The sequence below is a fragment of the Lepus europaeus genome (genome assembly GCF_033115175.1).
Source record: "Lepus europaeus isolate LE1 chromosome 3 unlocalized genomic scaffold, mLepTim1.pri SUPER_3_unloc_1, whole genome shotgun sequence".
Lineage (NCBI taxonomy): Eukaryota > Metazoa > Chordata > Mammalia > Lagomorpha > Leporidae > Lepus > Lepus europaeus.
The window spans coordinates 83,945-90,205 of record NW_026908999.1 but is presented as its reverse complement, the minus strand read 5'-3'; the positions used below and the strand labels follow the sequence as shown (position 1 = coordinate 90,205).

Sequence of the window (6,261 nt, the reverse complement as noted above, 5' to 3'; positions counted from 1 at the left end):
TTAATGCTATAACTAGTACTCCAACAGTATTTTTTTTCACTTTGCGTTGCTATGGGAGAGCAAACTGTTGAAATCTATATATATACTAAACTGATTTTCTGTGTGTAAAGAGAATTGAAAATGAATCTTGATGGGAATGGAGGGGGAGAGCGAGTGGGAGGGGGGAGGGTTGTGGTGGGGGGGAGTTGTGGGGGAGGGAAGCCTTTGTAATCCATAAGCTGTACTTTGGAAATTTATATTCACTAAATAAAAAAAGTGTGTGTTCTTATATTTTGTATTTTTCTAGTATAAAATCCAAGTTATTTTTTAAATTATTAGTGGTATTTTCACTTTGACACTACATTGAATGTTAATGCTAATTGTATTTTTTTTCTTTTAGGAATGACATGAATTTATTGCTCAAAACTGAAAATACAGTCATCTATCTTTTAAACAAATTTAAATTGAGGACTTCTATGTGAACAAAAGCATTTTAAATACCTAGAAATAGGCTCTGTTAATAATGCACTAGATATTGTCATTCAATTTTACTGCACATTACATTTTTGGATGAGGCTTATTTGATCAGCTATCATGCAGAAAAATAAATTATCAATGTGAATTTAAGAAAAGTAGCTAAGATGTTTGTTTTCCAAACATTAGATGAGAATTGATACATTTCACAGCTTAAGGTTCAGGAAATTTTATTCAGCTACTGTATAAAAATCATGATTAAAATCACACATGCACACTAACAACTATTAAATGTAGTAAAATATCTCTGTTGGTACATTTAAAATAATAACAGGTATCAACTACTCTTTTTTTTACTTATTTGACAGGTAGAGTTAGACAGTGAGAGAGAGAGAAAGGTCTTCCTTCTATTGGTTCACCCACCATATGGCCGCTATGGCTGGCACTGCACCGATCCAAAGCCAGGAGCTAGGTGCTTCCTCTTGGTCTCCCACGCGGGTGCAGGCACCAAATCACTTGGGCCATCCTCCACTGCCCTCCCGGACCACAGCAGAGAGCTGGACTGGAAGAGGAGCAACCAGGACTAGAACCTGGCACCCATATGGGATGCTGGTGCCACAGGCAGAGGATTAACCAAGTGAGCCATGGCGCTGGCACCATCAACTACTTTTTTTAAATTGATAACACTGTCACTCTCTTTGGCCACCTGAAAAGGCAGTTTTCACATAATTCCTAAAAACATTAAATAATAAAAATATTAAGTATAGATGTATATTTGGTTATGTCAATAATATTCACATAATTAGCACATAATCAAAATTTTATCATTTTAAATATGGAAAAACTAGGGGGAATTCAGGTTCAATATACCCTGTAAACCAGTTTCTAAATAAAGCTATATATACCCTGTAAACCAGTTTCTAAATAATGCATCTTTGCTATGCTTCTTAAATTCCTTCAGTCAAGCATCATGGTAGTTGAGTTGATGGTCTGTAAACATTCTCACTCATCTATACTGTTTCCTGAGGTGACCTGGAAGCTCATTGTTATGCTATTGTTGTGCTAGTGGCCTCACAATTTAATATCCTTACAAATATGCATTTGGAGTAATCAAAATTAAAAAAAATAATGTAGGCCAATGTGTAATTCAGTATACTTTCTCTATTACAAAAGAATGTTTAGGATATTTTTGGGTATCAAAACCAAATTTATCCATTTTCAGAAGATAAGAAAAAAAAACTTGTAGTCCTAGGCCATAAAAAATTTTAGCATTAATTCACTTAATACTAAGGAAATGAAAATAAGTGTGTCTTACTTGTATGTACCTTCTGGAATAATGCCTAAAATCTATGGGGGTCATTCCATTTTACAGAATGTTAAAAGGCAGTACAGTAACTGGACCATGGTAGGTCTGACAAGAAACAGTCAATGAGAAGTGCATGTTTCTTAGTATCTTTTCTATGAGAAAAATGAGGTGATTTAATATTTACATTTGTTGGAGAAGACTGTGGTTGCTATTACCAAAATAGCTGAATTGAATGAAGAAATTTATTAATACTTCTAAAAAATTTCACTGCTCCAACTGTGGTCCTTCAATGTTAATTGGTTATACTTAAAAAGAAAATACTGCGAGGTACTTATATAAGATACAACCTGACTTAGCAGATTAACTTATAAAAATATGTTCTTCCACTATCTCATGGTTTAAAAAATCAAGAAAAGCACTATATCTTAAAAAAGAGAATTCATGCAATGACATTTTTAAGCACTATATTTGGTATACCATTACTACCTTAATCACAATTCCATCCATCTATATAACAAAAGGCAACACTGGTAAGCTTGATTATGTCATATACACTAACATTTTAAAATTTAGCCAAGATTGGCTAAATATTTCCACACATTACCTACACCCACTATTCTTATCCTTTCTTCTCCAGAGGAGAGCATACTGGACCCAGGCACCCATTTGGTGTTTGCCTGTAGTATCATTCTTGGGAAAGAATGATTAGAATGGCTGAATTATACAGTTAATGTTTTGATTCAAGAATATGACAGTGAAAAAGCCATTGTTTTTGAAAATTTAGACTTAATAGTATTTTTCATGCTAAATTCTGACAGCTTAATAATTTGCTATCTAGAGGGAAAAAACTATCATCTTTTTCATATTATTTTAAAAGAAAACAAGAAAGGTCAACTTTATGCCCCATGAAAATAAAAGTAAACTCACATGAACTTATTAATGATGCTTACTGAAGACAATAAAAGTGAATTCAAAATTCCAAACACCATTTTTAACATATACTGAAATACAGAGGTAGAAAGTGTATTTATTATATTTCCCTGTTAAGTCTAATAATATAATTCTCTATCATTACAAATATAATTTGCTTTATATTTCAAACTATCCTACAGTTCCATATGGATTATCTACTTTTATTTACCAATTCTGTATTTTACAGTTATCTACAATTATATTTTGATTCTGGACAACCACTTGCAAATTATTCCTAACTCCACCATGAATAGGTTGCAAATGGTATCTTGATGAAATGTTTTCAGCAGTTTTCTAGGTCTCAAAGCAAGAGGCCAATCAATATATTATTGGTAAATCCACACTACTTAAATTACAGTGATGTCTTTGTATGTGGCTGAATCATACAAAATGACAAGATAGCTATGCCTATTAGGCATTACTTCGTGTATCACAGCAGTGTTTCTTATGTAGCAGTACACATATACCACTGGATAGCCCTAAGATGATTTTAGAGGGGGTGTGACCTGGATGAACAACGTTTCTTTCATAGTTACATGTTTTAATGTGAAATATGATTGCTCCAAAAAAAGCTAAGGCTAAAAAAGGTGAAAAAGATTTTAAAAATAATAAGTAAACAATGGCATAGGATATACACATATATATGAGATCAGGAAGGTGTAGCACATTGAGGAAGCATTGTCTTAAAGAATGATTTGACTCTGACTGCCTATAATAACAAGCCACATGGTAAAGGGTTTTCCTCTTCTGTAAATTCTGCGTTGCTTATTTAAGAAAGCAAATCTGAAAGCACTGAGTACACTGAACTTACTTTAAAAGGGCTTACCACAATAGTGAGAAAGTTCAGAAGCATATGAGGGACATGCCATTCCTACAGAAGAAAGAGGACTACAAAGGCATGTTACATATGTTGGTGGTGTTGCAGCATTCAAATAAAAGTAATCTAAATATTACCATTGGCAAGTAATGAATACTCATAATAATCTTTCATAAGAAAGAAGGTAAGCTTGTGCATTAAGTGCTCTTGATTCTGGAACCACCTGCACATAAGTGTCACTAACATAGATCCACTGGCCCACCGATTCATTGTCAGGTTCTTTCTCACCAGGCACAGTCTTCTTTCCAGTGAGATATTCTGATAATTTCCTGGAGGGTGTTCTCGCTTTCACATAAGCCAAGTAGTACCCTCCTCTCATGGGGCCATGGTGTTCCACTATGCCATAGAGACCATAGAGCACTTCATCACTCACACTTACATCCTTACAAGTAGCAGAACAGAATGGTGCTAAATCAAGCATAAGTGGAAAATCTACATGTCTGTCGGCTTTACGAAGACTCAAGCCAGCCTGGTGGAATCTTTTCAGATGGAGAAGAATTAGGATAGGAGGAACGGCAGAAATGAGCAATTGCTTCCTGGCATTAGTATAAACCCCTTCTGCTTTCTTCTCTACAGAATTGATTTCCTTTGGGTACTTCTGCTGCTTTTCACTACAGTTCTCACACAGAAGCTTGTTATTCCCCATAAGTAATTCCATAGACACAAACTGGTAAAGACAGGACTGAATTGAACATTCTTTGGAAGTAGTGATGTAGCTCTGAGAGAGGGTCTGAAAAGCATGCTGGGGACTGCGGGGCCTCATATGCTCCTCCTCTGCAAAACCTAACTTATTTGGAATACTAAGTGGCTGCTTTTCTCTGTCAAAATCTCCATCTCCAATTTCAGGGCTGCTCAAACTTCAGAAATGGCGTTAGCCACTCCCTAATCACCACTGTGTCTCCTTAGCGGATGGCAGTGTCCCTGTGGGTGGACAGGCAGGCGCCCATCTGTGTGCGTGCAGGGCCTGCCGCGGGATCTGCACTGCCCCTCCTTCTTGGAAGTGCTTTCCGACTCAGAGGCCTCACTGTTGGCCTCAACACTGCTCTCGAAACAGCTGGCCTCTTTTCAGCTGCCAACGGTGGGGCTTTTGATCCGACTCGTTGCGCCAGCAGACACTGAAGGAGAGCCATCCATGCCCAAGTCCACGTTTTTCTGGTATGTGAAAATGGTTTTTTCTTCTGCAGGTGAGAGTTTTCTTTGACGTTTTCTGTCATGAATTTGTTGATTCTTATCTTTAGAAGGAGAGTGTTTCTTGGCAGGTCTGGGTTGGTGAGTATTTCCTTAGTAACCATGCCACTGTACTGATCATGATCTCTTTCCTGTGAACTTCTGTGTTTACTCATTCTTCCCACAGCACAGGCTTTGAAACCCGTTCTTCTGTTATAGGAAGGGAAATATCAGTGAAAGGATCTTTCATGGTAGAGATACTTACTCATTCTTCCACATTACTGTGCTAGTTAGTTCACCAATAAAGATTTGATATAGGAAGTTCATTTTCACACCTTATTTTCCATATGCTTTGACCTTTTTCCTAATTGCATCATCAGCAGTTTTAGTAGTTGGGTTGTTAAATGCCTTTAGAATGCTAGCTTGTATTCTCTTCATTTCTTCTGTCCTCACTACATCCAGCGGGTAATGGAGAAGCTCTTGACTGTCCTGCAGTTGGAAATCTTTAAATCGAGGTGCCTTCTGACAAAGCTGATTGAAAAGAACTTCTGGAGAAAGTGGTCCTTTTTCAGTCTCCCTCATGCTGTGCAGAAACAGGAACAAGGCTGAGGTCAGTGGGCCAGGGCTTCAAAGTTCCACCACCAATGGGTCCAGCTGAGAGTCTGAGGAAGGAAAAATCTTGAATATGTACCATTTTCTTTCATCTCATTCATAAGTTCAGTCAGGATATAAGTCTGTGACAAGTTCTGAATGACTGCATTAAAAAAGCAAGTATTTTCTAAATCCATAATTCCTTTTATAGATGATCCACTGCTGCTTTTTCTTCCTTTCTTATTTCACTCACTTCACATTTTTCTTCACAAAGTTTCAGGAGCCTAGAAACTGCACTTGTTTGTGTTTTAGAAACATGTTTCTGGAGAGAATCAACGGATGATGATTGAGTATCAAAGGATGATGTTGTCCAGTTATATCCATTTTGTTCCAACTGATGGGATTTCATTTTTTTACTGCTGTGTAGTATTCCATGGTGTATATACCCCATAATTTATCTGGTCTTCAGTTGATGGGCATTTGGATTGATTAGATATCTTAGCTGTTGTGATTTGAGCTGCAATAAACATGCAGTACAGATAACTCTTGTATGTGCAAATTTCATTTCCATTGGGCAAAATACCAGGAGTGGAAAGGCTGGGTTATATGGTAGTTCTGAATATATTCAGATTTCTGAAGTATCTCCAACTGTCTTCCACAGTAGCTATACCAGTTTACATTCCCACCAACAGTGAATTGGGGTACCTTTTTATGCACATTCTTTCCAGGATTTATTGTTTGTTGATTTCTATATGAAAGATATTCAAATGGGGCTGAGGTGAAACTTCAATGGTTTTGATTTGTATTTCCATGATAGGAGGTGATCCTGAGCATTTTTTTTCATGTGTCTGTTGGCCATTTGGATTTCCTGTTTTAAAAATAACTGTTTAAGTCC

The 6,261-nt window shown here is 36.7% G+C and overlaps 1 pseudogene; it reads right to left on the bottom strand.

Moving 5' to 3' along the window:
• Positions 1-3,705: 3,705 nt before the first annotated feature.
• Positions 3,706-5,222, bottom strand: LOC133754268 (ubiquitin carboxyl-terminal hydrolase 45-like; annotated as a pseudogene).
• Positions 5,223-6,261: the final 1,039 nt, after the last annotated feature.